At 40.6% G+C, this 15,543-nt stretch overlaps 1 pseudogene; it reads left to right on the top strand.

Annotated features, from left to right (window-relative positions):
- The first annotated feature begins 4,765 nt into the window (after positions 1-4,765).
- LOC122651511 lies at positions 4,766-12,638 on the top strand (annotated as a pseudogene).
- The last annotated feature ends 2,905 nt before the right edge of the window (positions 12,639-15,543 follow it).

Here is a 15,543-nt window from a genome sequence, read left to right as displayed (position 1 = left end):
CATCAAATGTTGAAGGAAGGAATAGAGATTCAGAACATCATGTTTTGATTTGACCTCCCAAGTGGAATTCATTATAGGAACATCAAAACTGCAAGCATGTATACATTACATAGGATTCATTTACCAAAAGAATCAACCACTGAATAGTGAGGCCCAGATTAGTTATTCAGTACGCAAGATGAGCATGTAGCTTATGATGGTCAAGATTAAATGTGTGACAGCATCTGATAATCAAATGAAAGATTACTGCCCAGTGCTACTTCATGAATCACGAAAAAGGAAAATGGAAAGAAGATTCGAGATAAAAAATTGGTTTTCTATTATGCATATTCTATGTTAAATAAAGAAAAGCTTAAGGGAGATCCCAGAAAATTATCACATTGCAATTTACCTTGAGGTAAATGTCAATAGTCATCGTAATCAGGCCTGGCGAAGTTCGGAATGGACTCGAAAAGTGCAATGACCTTTGATAGACGCAAAAAAAACATCCATTTCGTCTATGTGTCATAATCTAGTCCTATGCAGCATAAAAATACAAGATCCATCCTAATCTACCATCCACATATAAACACACATTAGAGTAGAACACTCAGTGGGGCAGACAAAAAACAGAGCAATGCAAACTGTAGAGTCACCAATCAACCTGATGGCAGATCCTAACCATCTCAAAATTGGATCAGGGAAAAAAAATCTATTAATGGATGCACTAAAATAATTTGATCAGGTTCAAATATACCCTCTTGGACGGCTAACAAAAAACTGATGCAACTCTACTACGGACCTTTATCCGCTGCTGTAACTGGAGCGCTGCTGTGCGCATCGTGTGGTGCAGCAGCGCTCCAGTTACAGCAGCAGATAAAAATTCCTCTACTACATGCAAATCTAGTAGCAAAAATTATTACAGTATACAGTAGCAAAAATTATCTAACACAAGTTGATCATAGAACATCTTTGTCTCAAAAAAAAAAAATGGAATATAGGAAAAAGAAAAAAGAACAATTAGTGTGACTCACAACAGGAGTTTCAATTGATTATTAGATCTACTTACGCATTCCATCAATTTCCATAAGTTGTAGAGGAATTTGATTGGGGAAAAAGAACAACGTCAAATGCTAGTGCCTATAACTACTTATAATACAACCACTGGCTTAGAAATGTCTGCTTTAGCACAATATTAAGGCTTGATATTTAGCACTTTCTCAATACTAACCTATAAAATTTAACATTTTTATTTCCTCACTGAAAGATTAAGCACCATCGTGAGCTTTCTCCACATCTGGCTCTTTTTGCATAATTTCCCAGTTGATCAATCAAAGTCCTTGCTGTATCTGATAATTAATTCCCCCACCAGGAAAATCTCAAATCTAAATTTCGGGCAACTCCACTTAATTCTCAGATCATATCAAGCTTATATATACCAATAAAGAAATCAAATGAAACAATTCTTCTTCCAGTTTATCGTAGTTCCCAAGCTATTCTTATTCAGTCTTCCAACTTTATAATTGCAAGACCCAACATGAGTAGAAACTCAGAAGGAAAAAGAAGTGCATAAGGAAGAAAAGAAACCCAACTATGATTCCAGGAAAAGGGGAAAAAAGAAGCAAATTACTTCACTTCTCCAATCCCAAAAAAAAAACTATTTAAAATGCTCTAGATACCTTTCAATTGCTCAAGACATAGAGTTTCCTTCATTGTCCTGTCCCGTTCTTGGTAGTTTAGGTTGAATGGGTTCACCATTGATGGCATGCATTGTCAATTCTCCATCTTTGCTGCATAAGATTTCGGGAGCTCTGTGAACCATAGAATGCACACATTATAATACAAAATGTAGCTCTTTACTCTTTCAAGACAGAGGCATTAGGACTAACAACGACAAATCCATGCCAACCCATAACGCTCCACAGACCAAATCACCACCAAATGGGAAATCATGCTACACCTATATCGTGGTCAATTGATGTCTTCTCATTAACCTATAACTACACAGAATTTGCAGCAGGAAGGAAGGGAAAGAAATATAATGGTAATCTTAGAAAAATACTAAGCCATTCTAGTGAGATACGAGTAGCATGTGAGTAGAAAATGTGCATTAAGAGCTCTTAAACCATCTGGCTATAAAGCTATAATAGTGTCAATCCTTCAAAGCTAATTGAATGAGATATATATACAACACAATTTGACAATATACAGCACAATATGTACCAAATTGCTGAAAAAAAGAGAATGAAAGAACAAAATGTAAAGACCATACAGCACAATTTGACAACAATTCTTCATTCATCATATTAAATTTTACATACACTTCATTCAGAGCAAAACATTCAAGCCTAAAGCAGTTCATTTATGAAACATTTATATAAAAAAACTGTCAATAGAGATTGAAATGGTGGGAAGGGCGATAAAAATTCAAACCTTAAAGCACAATTCGACTAAAAATTCTTCATTCACTATATTGTATTTTCAATAGTACCTCACGATAGAAAACAGAAGGCACAATTGAGTACCTTCTTTAGTCGAGAACCTTCTACGTAGCTGTAATTTGGTAAAGAGCAGAAAAAACAAAGTTGTGGGTACTATCACTTGAAACATCAGGAGTCACAAACACATTCATCCTAGCATTAGCCTACTTAGCCCATTCCACTACTTTCTTAGCTTCCCTGGCAACCATCTTTCTCTAATGCCTTCTTCAGCTTCTTTTGCAGTTTTTCAGTGAAAACATAGTTGAAAGCACTGTCTGTGTAAATTAACTAATTACTTCTTATAAATAAAAAAAAAATCAATGCTAAAGGCATCTATAAGTTCTAATCCCTTGTATATACCCGTAACAGTATGTGGAATCGAACAACATTTAGTGTCTTTCCTTACAAAAATATTGCTATGCTCCAACTCGAACAAGTCAAAGACTCCAAGGGCACACAAAAATTCCTTCGTTGGGCTTGACAAACAACATAGAAGATGGGGTGACCAGTGCTTCTATCAAATATTCAATTGAACAACTGAGACCCACAAAACAAACACCCAGAAAATAGAAGAGACGTAAATAATGAAGAAGATTACCTTGTCGAGGTGACGGAATTGGGAGGAGGGTGAGATGACCTTCTGAGCTTAAGGCCCCCCACCGGAACATTGATTTGGTATTGAAGAGCAGTCGAACACAGAGAAGCTGCTATCGCCATGTCTCTCTTTCTCTTTCTCGAACATTAAATCTTGGTATGTTTTTCCAGGGTTAGGTGTGAGAGCCGAGAGGGTGGGTGCTCTATTCTTCTCCTCCTCTCTCAAAGTCTCACCAAGTTAAAAAATCCCGGCCAAAGGAGACGACGAATCTACGTGTGACACCTATCATCATTGTTCTGACTTAGGGTTGTTGTAACAGTAGAGAGCCGCTTCAATGAGAGCTCGATCCAGCCGGAAACAGGAGAGGATCCGGCCGAAAACGATAGAGAGGGAGGGAGTACAGAGAGAGGGAGTAGGTAAGGAAAAGACAGAAATGCCATCTAAGTGTTACTTTACAAGATTTTCATAAAAGAAAATTAAATGTCTTAATTGCCCCATCTAATTGCACCTTTAATATCTCATTCATCGGTTGTGTATTAGTCATTTCACTATCTTGTTATTTTTTCAAACGTAACCCAACCTTGTTTTGTTACGTAAATAACCACCTATATTTTATTACATTGAATTTTTTAAAAGTGTTATTACCGTCTAATCTATGTTCATACCCAATAACAAGCACCTAAACCGAAATTAATATCCTATACTTTTTTCAACAGTGAAGTAGACTTTTACCAAAAAAGGATCTGGTAGACCGTAGACTGGAGAAAGAAAGAACCTAAATTCAATTCCGAGGATCTAGATGATGTGACTCATCATTTTTCGTAGTGTATCAGGGGACGAACATGGGTATAACTATATACAGATGAGCTAAAGTTACGAGAAAGAGAGAAAGAGAGAAAGAGAGAAAGAGAGAAAGAGAGAAAGTGGAACCAGCATTGAAGGTATGAAACCAAGAATCTTGAGGCCTTATCTTAACAGATTTCGAATTAGCATTGTGCAAGATTACTTTTCTCCATTTGCCCTACACTTCCAATTACTTTTTGCACCAAAATCTTACACAGGATCACTTTTATTTATTTTGGTTTCCCTTATTTCTAATTTGATTTCGTTTGATGCCCTTCCATCTGTGTTATCACCAACATCTACATGGTTGTTGCTTCTTTTCCCTCCTCCTATTTCGTAGAAAAGCCTCAAGAACTACAGAATGCCAAAGGAAAAGAGATGCCCAGCTATGTTGGTTGATTTGCTAGTTGTTTTATCAACCTCCTTTCCCCCCAAACGCACTCTGTTGGAAAAAGAAAGAAATTTCAGTAGGGAATCTTTCTTTTGGTAGATATGTCTTATAAAAATACAGCACTTATGGCCAATAAGTTCCAAAGAAATTTACTTTCATAGCTGTCCATTCTTTTCCGACCACGTCCAGAATAAAGGAGGAAGAAGCATCTCAAGGTCTAGTTTTATTTGACTTAACTTTCAAGGTATGAAAGTAAGTCAATGAGAATTTGAATCATTTAATGTAATCTCAAAAACCAGTTTTTTTTATTTTTGTGCAGTTCTTATAATGGTACACTCAAAGCTTTTATCCAAATCAAAGGGCTACAATAATACATAATCTCCCCCTTAAGAATGATAACCAATCTTGATAATAGAGGTTTGGGGTTCTTGTTAAGCTGATCTGATGATTCCTGTGCTGATGCAGGGCTGCAGTTAGTCATTTTTTGGATGAGTGAAGTGAATGTTGGGATCCCTACAACTTAGCTTTTTGGCGAAAGTTCAAAATTCTGTCTACTACAATATTCATCTCTCCCCAGCCAATTACTTTGGTCTTAGGTCTTTTATATCCAGTTCACAACCACAAGCTAGTGCACCATATTGCCTACTCTGAATTGGGAAAAAATGGCAGTCCTATCCTCTCTTGAACTACCTAATGGTTCCTGCAATGACGATGGGCATCAAATAAGAACTGGTAAAACTAACTAAAGACTGGTTATATTTTCTTGGTTTATTTTTATTTAATCTGCAATTGAATCCTGATTTTAGAGCCTCTGGGGCGGGAAATATCAACTTCTAACAGGAACGTTATGGACGGCTATTGCTCATATACTTACTGCGGTTATTGGATCGGGAGTTCTATCCATAGCATGGAGTGTTGCACAGTTAGGATGGATCGCAGGCCCAATTTCCATGGTTTGTTTTGTCATGGTCACCTAGCTATGTTTCTTCTTTTCTCCTCTCAGATTGTTACAGATACCCTGATCCTGTAACTGGAGCAAGACACCACTCTTACATGGATGCTGTTAAAACCTACCTTGGTAGTAAGAAACCAACCTTTTTCTTCTCATTTTTTCCTCTTTCTGGAATCAAACTAACCTTCCTGGTAGGATTCTTGTCTTTTAGGTTATTTCCTTCTTTTTTTTTTTCCCCAGTCTCTTGATTTTTTTAGTGCAAGTTCAGGTAGAAAGCAGACTTGGATATGTGGCTTTCTTCAAATTCTGAGCATGAATGGATTTGGTATTGCTTATGTAATTACCACTTCCACCAGTATGAGGTACTTCTCTTGGTGAAACCCATGTTTTGTATACTTGATTCTGACTAACATCAGTAATCTAAAATAGTTGGCATGTTTGTGAAGTTACCGGAATGCTTCTTCACCATGAGACAATAAAATCTACTATAGTAATGGTCTATAGCAAAACCTGTGCTCTTATTGTTTTCTCACTAGCTTCGACTGATTTTAATTTTTATATTTAATTTCTTTTTTCCTTTGTTGGGTTACTACAGAGCTATTCAGAGATCAAATTGTTTCCATAAATGACACCAGGCTCCATGTACATATGGAGATAGTTTTTGTATGCTGTTGTTTGGAGCTATTCAGATTGTCTGTTCTCAGATACCTGATTTTAGTAACATGCAATGGCTCTCTATTCTTGCATCAATCATGCCCTTCTCCTACGCTTCCATTGGATTTGCACTTGGCTTTGCCAAAGTAATAGGTATGTGTTTTCTTTTGGCATGGATTTCTTACTTTGTTCACCATAGTCACCTGTATGGATGTGTGACAAAATTGGGTGACTGGAGTATGGTAGACCATAGTTTTCTTGTCAAAAGGTTAATCTATAGTTAAACAAAGGAACTGAAGTCTTCTATCATTGTGTCCATCAATTGATAGGCAAAATAAGATATCTCTCTCTGACTTGTGTGTGTGTGATTTCTTTTCTTTTTTTTGTTTGGGGTGGGGGGGGGGGGGGCGGGGGGAATATCACTGATAATTGGATAAAATTTCTACACCAGCTGTATGGTGGTATCATCACCATCATCCTTTTTCATAGTTAACATGGTTCTCACTATTGGTTTTTTAATTCAGTTTCTGTCCTTTCTAATTACAGGAAACAGAAGGGTTAAGGGGAGAATCTCTGGAGTGCACACATCTACAATAGCTCAAAAAGTATGGAAAGTCTCTCAAGCACTTGGAGACATTGCTTTTGCATACCCATACTCCATAATTCTTATCGAGATACAGGTTAGGCTTGTTTCCTTTTGAATTAACAAAAGATGTTTAAGGTTAACTCATTAGTTGAAAAATATAGTTTGTAAAAAAACAAACAACTCAGCCCCATCCCAACAAAATGGGGTTGGCTTGAGAAATTTAATTTGTAAATTCTGTAAGGAATCTAACAATGAATAAAAAAAAATTGCGAGATTGAAGGACACACTGAGGTCTCCTCCGCCTGAGAACCAGACAATGAAGAAAGCATCAATGACTGCGATACTTGTTACCACCTTCTTCTATCTCTGCTGTGGCTGTTTTGGCTCTGCAGCCTTTGGGGACCAGACACCTGGGAATCTCTTAACGGGTTTTGGATTCTACGAGCCATATTGGCTAATTGACTTTGCAAATGCTTGCATAGTTCTTCATCTAGTGGGAGGATATCAGGTAATATCTTTCTTCCAGTGGCAGCAAACTTTCTACAGCTATTATTGTAAAAAATGTTGCTATAAATTGCGGTCAGAAGAACTGCAGCATCAGTTGTAATACTGTAGAAAGAGTGGATGTAGTTCATATATCATAGCTATACATTCATAGGTATCCTGAAGTTTTGCAGTTTTTAACTGTCTTTAAAGTTGGGAGTAGCTCATATATTTAGCTCTGATGATAAAGTGATAAATTTGTTTTGTTTGCTTTTCTTCCTATAGGTATACAGTCAGCCAGTGTTTGCAGTTGTTAAAAAGTGGTGTGCAGAGAAGTTCCCCAACAATGGGTTTGTGAATAATTCCTACCCCATCAAACTCCCACTATTGCCAGTTCTCAGGATTAATCTTCTTAGGTTGTGCTTTAGAACCTGTTATGTTCTATCATCTACAGGACTTGCGATGCTCTTCCCCTACTTCAACCAGGTTTTGGGAGTCTTGGGTGCCCTGAACTTTTGGCCCTTGACCATATATTTCCCTGTGCAGATGTATTTTGTTCAGAGGAAGATTGAACCTTGGACAAGAAATTGGATTATTCTTCAGTCATTCAGCATTGTCTGCTTGCTTGTATCTCTGATTGCATTGGTTGGGTCAGTTGAAGGACTCATAAGTGCAAAGTTGAGCTAAGAAACTGCCTGCAATTGTGATCATGCAATGGAACATGTTAAACTTGGAATCAGATTGTGTGAATTGCTTACTTGTTTCATTGATATGACTGTACATTTATACAAGATAGAATGAATCTATACAAGGTAAGAAAATCAAATCAAAAGAATATGGAAAGAATAATGAATGAAAGAATAAAATCAGGGAGTCTATCAATCTAATAGCTGTAGAACTCTATCAATCTAAAAGCTGTATTATCACTTGTGGAACATGTGCTTTGCGGGATCTTCTAGTATTTCCAATACTCCCCCTCAAGTTAGGCTGTGAATGTTGAGAACACCCAACTTGGCCTTCAAAGTGGTGAATAGAGTAGCACCCAGGGCCTTTGTGAAAATATCCGCAATCTGATTAGAACTAGGGACATAAGTCGGACGTAGCAGACCGTTGTTGATGTGATCGCGAACGATATGGCAGTCAATCTCGATGTGTTTGGTATGCTCATGGAACACAGGATTAGCTGCAATGTGAAGGGCGGCCTGGTTGTTGCAGTATAAAGGTATGGGTTGGGTCCGGACAATGCCCAAGTCCTTTAGAAGAGTAGTCAACCAAATAAGCTCGCAAGTGGTGACAATCATGGAACGATATTCAGCTTCAGCGGAGGAGCGGGAAACCTTCTGCTGTTTCTTGGACTTCCAAGAGATCGGGCTGGAGCCAAGAAAGATGCAATAGCCACTGGTGGAGCGTCTGGTCTCAGGGCAACTAGCCCAGTCACAATAAGCAAGTAATGTGAGAGCGCTAGAAGCGGAGAGTAAGATGCCCTGTCCGGTTGTGCTGTGCAAGTACCGAAGAAGCCTAGTCGCAGCGTCCATGTGGGGTTGGTGGGGCTGATGCATGAATTGGCTCAATAGTGTAACACTGTGAACTATGTCAGGCCGTGTGATAGTGAGATAAATCAGCCGACCAATCAGGCGGCGGTATGGACTTGCATCAGCGAGTTACTCACCCTCGGATGTAGATAATTTGAGGTGCTATTCCATAGGGAAAGCTGTGCGTCGGGCCTCTGTAAAATTCATATCCGAAAGGATGTCCAAGGTGTATTGTCCCTGATTTAGAAATATGCCATGGTGAGACCGGGCCACCTCAAGGCCTAGAAAGTACTTGACTGGGCCAAGGTCCTTGAGGCAAAATTGTTGATGCAAGGTTACTTTGAGGGTAGTAATGGCACTGGTGTTTGGGCCAGTGATAAGGATGTCATCAACGTACACCAGAATATAGATAGCAGATGCATCACGACCTTGAAAAAATAAAGAGTAATCAGCCTTGGATTGAGTGAAACCTAGGCAGATAAGTGCCGTGGAGAACTTTGTGAACCACTGCAGGGAAGCCTGTTTGAGGCCATATAAAGAACGATTGAGCCGACAAACAGTGTTCTCCCCCTGTCCCTGGTAACCCGGTGGTAGTTTCATATAAACTTCTCTGTCTAAGTCGCCCTGTAAGAAGGCGTTTTGTACATCGAGATGTGAGAGGAGCCATTGGTGAACAGCTGCAATAGCCATTAATGTGCGAACAGTGATGAGTTTTGCAACTGGGGCGAATGTTTCATGGTAATTGATGCCCTCAGTCTGTGTGTAACCCTTAGCGACCAAGCGGGCTTTGTAACGCTCAATGGTACCATCCGCCTTCCTCTTGATCTTGTACACCCATTTGCAACCAATGGGTTTTGCATGGGAGGGTAGAGGTACCAAAGTCCATGTGTCATTAAGCTTAAGAGCCTTGATCTCAGCCTGCATTGCCTCCTTTCAATCTGGGGATAGAGAAGCCTTTGAAAAACTAGTTGGCTCCTTGATGGCCGAGAGTGACCTGATAAACTGGAAATGAGAGGGTGAGAGCATATGATAAGAAATGAGAGAAACGTTGGGAGAGAGAGTACCTGCAGCGGAAGGAAACGAAGGGTGGGTAGTGACTGAACACTGGTAGTCCTTGAGACGCAAGGGCTGTTGTGGGGTTCTTAGGGAGTGTCTAAGAGGGATTATGGGAGGTGGAGGGGGCGTGGGTGGCGGATTTACTGGAGGTAGAGTGGGTTCGGGTGGTGGGGGGACAGGTGGAATGAGGTCTGGATTGGGTTGGGGAACTGGTGCAACAGGTGCAGGTGGAGGATTGGGAACCGGCGGTGTGGGTGATGGCATGGGTATTGGGTAATCAGTGGTGGAATCCATCACTAGTAAGGGAAGGCTGCGGGGGTCGGAATGGGTAGAGTTAGTATGAAATGGGAAAATGGCTTCATGGAATGTGATCTCACGACTGACAAATATTTTGCGGGTGGCGAGGTCATAGACCTTGTAGCCCTTCTGAGCATATGGGTAACCAATAAAAACACCTGGAGAGGCTCGTGGATCAAATTTATTTTTGATCGAATTGTGGGTGTGGCGATAGCAAAGGCACCCAAAGGTGCGAAGGTGATTGTAAACTGGTGGTTTGTTGGTGAGGACCTAAATGGGTGATTTGTGGTGTAAAACTTTTGTGGGTAAGCGGTTAATAAGATGTGTGGCGGTGAGGATGCAGTCACCCCAAAATTCCGGTGGGAGGTGGGCTTGAAAAGAGAGGGCCCTAGCAACATTGAGGAGGTGGCGATGTTTGCGTTCGACAACCCCATTTTGTTGAGGGGTGTCAACGCAACTATGTTTATGGATAACTCCATGGGTGTTGAAAAATTGGTGGGAAGCATGGTTAAAAAATTCCCGACCATTGTCGGATCGGATCTGTTTTATTTGGCTCCCAAGTTGGGTGTGTATCATTGAGAAAAAATTCTGCAATTGTGGCCAAGCATCAGACTTATGGTTTAGTAAGTAAAACCAAGTGCACCTAGAGAAATCATCGACAATGGTGAGAAAAAACGTGCACCACATCGGGCGGGAACAACGTATGGCCCCCAAATATCGCAATGTATTGAGTCAAAACATTTAATCAATGAGATCACACTCCTTGGAAAAGGTAAACGGGTCTGCTTAGCTAAAGGGCAAATAGGACAAACATGTTTATTGGATATACTTATTTTAGGGGCAATGTTATTTAAAAGCTGAAAAACATCGTTTGAGGGGTGTCCAAGGCGATAATGCCAAAGACTTGGGGTTGGGGAAGTGGTAAAAGCGGCAAGGGGTGGGGTATTTGCGTCATCCAAGATGTATAGACCTCCATGAGCCTTACCCAGTCCAATCATCTCCTTCGTTTGTAGGTCTTGGAAAAAATAATGAGTAGAAGTGAATATGGCTGAACAATTAAGTGATTGAACAAGTTGTTTGACAGAGATGAGATTAAAATTAAAAGAGGGAACAAAAAGAACATTTTGTAATGGCAATGTAGGAACGGGAAGACAAGTGCCAATATGGGTGACCGAAGCACGATGCCCAATGGGCAAGGTGATCGGAGAGGAATAAGGCTTGATGGTGTGTGACTGAAAAAGAGAGAAATCAGATGCCATATGGTGGGTGGCCCCCGAATCGATAATCCAAATATTAGAATGGGCAATATTACCTGCGGCATTGGCCAAGGGAGTCATATTACCAGATTGAATAAGTGCAAGGATCTGATTATACTGATTCGTGGTGAAGGTAGGAGCAGGCATAGCAGGAACATTGACCATGGAGGCCTGCAGAGAGCGAACTGGGTTGGATGTAGTAGGCGCGGCAGCCTTAGAAGAGTTCTTCGGTGGGTACCCATGTTTCTTGAAGCAACGGGACTCAGAGTGACCATCAAGACCACAAAAAGTCACAGTGGTAATGAGGTTTAGGGTGGCCAGATTTATTGTTGGGACGGCCCTGTGCAGCAAGGGCTGATTGAGTAAGAGATGGTTCAGGTGCCGCCAGTATGGAGCATTGGCGTTCTTCTTGGAGCAATAGAGAATATGCATGGTTGATGGAAGGCAGCGGGTCCATCAAAAGTAGCTGGCTGTGGATCGAAGTGTATGAATCATTAAGACCCATCAAAAATTCAAGAAGGTGATCGCGCTGAAGTAGTTCAGAATGGTGTTAAAGAACACTGCAGGTGCATGCTGGATCAGAGTCATAGGACGCAAGCTCATTCCAAAAACCTTTGAGAAGTGTGTAGTAAGTGGCCAAGGAGGACGTGCCTTGGCGATGGTTGGAAATGGCACGACGGATCTCAAAGATGCATGGGGCATTCTTTTGAGAGAAGCGATCTAGAAGGTCGACCCAAACCTCATGGGTAGAAGAGGCATAAAGGACACTGTGTGCAATGTCGGTGTCCAGAGAATTTGCGATCCATAAAAGGACCATGCTGTTGCAACGCTTCCAGAGAAGAAACTTTGGGTAGGTTGCATCAGGTTGAGGAATAGAACCATCAATAAAACCCAACTTATGTTTGGCCTCAAGAGCCATGCGCATGGCGTGGCTCCAGGTGGGGTAATTGTCGCCCTTCAGAGGTTGGGTAACCAGCACAGCACTGGGGTTGTCAGAGTGGTGGATAAAGAATGGGGAGGACCCATCCAAATCAGTGGTTTGCAAGGAGGCAGCCTGAGCAGTGGCCTGGGCAGCAGCAGCCTCGGCGGCAGCTTGGGCAGCAGCCTCAGTGGGATCCATGGAGATGAAATGAGGAAGAAGAAGATGATGTAGGAGATGACTGGTGAGAGGATCGGATTAGGCTGATACCATGTTAAACTTGGAATTAGATTGTGTGAATTGCTTACTTGTTTCATTGATATGACTTTACATTTATACAAGATAGAATGAATCTATACAAGGTAAGAAAATCAAATCAAAGGAATATGGAAAGAATAATGAATGAAAGAATAAAATCAGGCAGTCTATCAATCTAATAGTTGTAGAATTCTATCAATCTAAAAGCTGTATTATCACATGTGGAACATGTGATTTGCAGGATCTTCTAGTATCTCCAATAGAACAAGGCTGAAGTTCTGTAGAAAGGCTGTTGGAATTGCTTTGTATGCTTTTATTTGCAATTATGGCCTTAGATATAAGATTTCCACAAGCTACGTCCATCTCTGTTTTTCTCCCCTTTGCCTCTGTATGGTTGCAAATAAAGGAAAAGAAAGTGTAAAAAAGTGAAATAATCGGTTATCAAAAGAAAATGAAAAAACTTTTGTAACCATACTTTTCAGATGGAATCTTTATGTTCATTCTTAAAACCGAAGAAGAATTTGGTTGCAAAATATTGTAAAGTTTAATACCAAGATTTGGAATGTTTTAGAGTTGGCTACACATCATGTTTGCTAATGCTTATATAAGTTTGTATTTTGGTTTGAATTTGATTTCAGTTCCCTTTGCTTATTTCCTTGCAACCAGTTCTTGCTTGATAAAGCAAGAACTAACAAGAGATACTCCCTCCCCTTTTTTGTTTTTTTTTTGTTTTTTTTTTGGGGGGGGGGGGGTGGGGGGAGGGGAGATCTCAATAAAAAATAATTCATGGTTGAAAGCCCGCTGAACAAGCAGTTGGATCGACACAATTTCGAAGATAAACCAACCCTCTTTGCACCAAATCAAAGGAAGCTATGTTCATTTTGAAGCATCTACTGAAGTGTCTGAAGGGCATTGCCAAGAGGATGATCATACATACAGTTGTTTTACTCTCTAATAGATATAGGTATCTTGGCAACGCGTTTGAGCACCAATGACCTTCACTTTGTGAATGCAAACAGATCATCAACTACTTCAAATAACAGTGGTAATGAGTTGGAATATGCGGAGGCGGTTTTTGTAGAGGCAGTTTTTGGTGGCTGTTGGGGGTTTGACCAGCCATTGTTGCTGGGGTTTTGGTCGCTGGTGGAAGGTGTCCCTACGTCGGGAATTTTAAGGCTGCTGCAACAAGCGGCAGATTGAAAATTTTTATTTATTAAAACCCTGATTTTTTTCTTCACTAAATCTCCGTCGCCATTGGTTTTCTCTGGCCACTAATGCCGGGGTTATGGTCGTCGGGGTGGGGGGCTTGTTCACTGGTGACATCGTGGCTACCGGCTCCCTGTTTTGGCCGCTGTATGCGGTGGATTGAAGTTTTGAAACTCGGAAAGTTTTTTTTGGGCCGATGGGTTTTACCAGAAATGATTTTGGCTATTGGGTTTTACCGGCCGCTGGGACTAGGGTTATGGTTGTCGGAGGACGGCAGTCCTTTGCCGGGATCTACCTGGTCGCCGGCCTTGTGGTTTGGCCGCCGCTAAGGGTGGCAGAATGTTTTTTTTTTTTTTTAAAAAAAAAAACCCCTAAAAAACAGGTTTACGTTCTGTTGCGATTTGGGGAAGAAGATAGGAAATATTCCCTATCTGATTCCCCCCCCCCCCATTTAGAAATAAAAAAAAAGAGTCAAAAAAGTAAGAAGATAGAAGTTAAAGTGAATTAAGGGTACGCTATCGTGCGCCGGCAGGTTATGCTAACGTGCACCCGGGTCGGGTCGACCTGACAACCTGGTACGATAACCCGAATTTACGACCCGACCTGACCCAGTTGACCAGTCATCGCATTGACTGTTGACCATCGGTATGACCGGTTTGACCGGTCTAGTGTTTGGTTCATGCGGTTCGATTTTAGCCCATGTCTTGACCGGTTTGGTTCTAGTTCACCGGTTCGGTTCTGGTTCATAAAAACAGAATCTAAAAAAATATATACATATAGAAATAGAAACATAAATTGTTTTGGTTTAGGGACCGTTTGACAACGTTTTGTTTCTACTGTTTCTTTGCCAGTAATGTTACCAACACACAAATGGAATAGAAAAACCGTTTGATAAATCCGTTTTGTTTCACTTGTTTTTTATAAAAAAAATCAAAATTTATAACAATTTATGCCTAAAATAAAGTTTTTGACATAATAACTATTTGTTGTTTTTACATTTGTTGGACCAATTACTCAAAACTGTTACCCTTTTTTTTTTTATAAAACTCAAATGTGTTACCCGATATCTCCTTCTCTCGCTCACTCCAACCTACCTCTCTCTTTGGCACACGATCAACAAACCCTAGAAATCCCTAAGCTCCAACTCTTTCCCTCTCGCTCATCTCTCTCTTTGGCACACGCTGAAGCTCCACTACTCGAGTTGGCATCATTGTCCTCACCTCAAGCTCGAGGAGCTCTGCTGCTGTCCCTCCCTACTTCAAAGTAAATATCTCTCTCTCTCTGTGCGTCTCTCTCTTTCTCTCTCTCTCATTCATGGTGGAACGAACAGGTTTTCTTGTAGAGAAAATCTGCGGCTATGAAACCCTAGATGTCAACAACAAGAATTTAAAACCTTGTACCGATTACAGTACCCCAGGACAGAGACTCGACTGCTGCTATGAACTCTCGTTTGCGAGAACGATGGGTTAAACCCCTATCTGTTCATCTCTGTCTCTGTTTCTCGCCTCTCTCTCTCTTGCTCTGTTTATCTTGTGCATTTTTTAAACTGTTTGAAAATCCTGCTTTGTTCTAGTTACTTCATGTAGTACAGATGAGTTAAAACATTCAACAAATCCTGCTTTGTTCACCTTTGTTCACCTTTAAACCCAGATGGAAGATGCCCTTGTAGAAAAGAAAAGAAAAACTAGGGAAATGGAAGATGATTTTTTCATGCTCTTTGTAAATAATAAAAGGGAAATGAATTCAGGAAAGACGTGAGAGCCAAGGTAGAGGAAGCTCTCTGTCAAAGGCATTTTTGGCCCCCTCTCTTAGTAATTCAGTTATTGTTGTATGGACATAGACATCCCATGTTGCTATGCTCTCCTTTGTACATGAAATTTCTAATTTGTGATCCCAGGAAACCTTGGTGGTTTGTTTCATTTACCCATATATAGCCACAACCTCTTAACTTTACTCTAGATGAGCTGATTTCTAGATTTCAGAAGATGCCAGCAAATAAATGAGCTAGGCACAAAGCACATGAGTTCTCTGTGTACCCTGCACATTAAACTTTACT

Source organism: Telopea speciosissima, chromosome 2, assembly GCF_018873765.1.
Source record: "Telopea speciosissima isolate NSW1024214 ecotype Mountain lineage chromosome 2, Tspe_v1, whole genome shotgun sequence".
Taxonomy (NCBI): Eukaryota; Viridiplantae; Streptophyta; class Magnoliopsida; order Proteales; family Proteaceae; genus Telopea; species Telopea speciosissima.
This window is presented reverse-complemented; position numbering and strand designations above follow the sequence as displayed.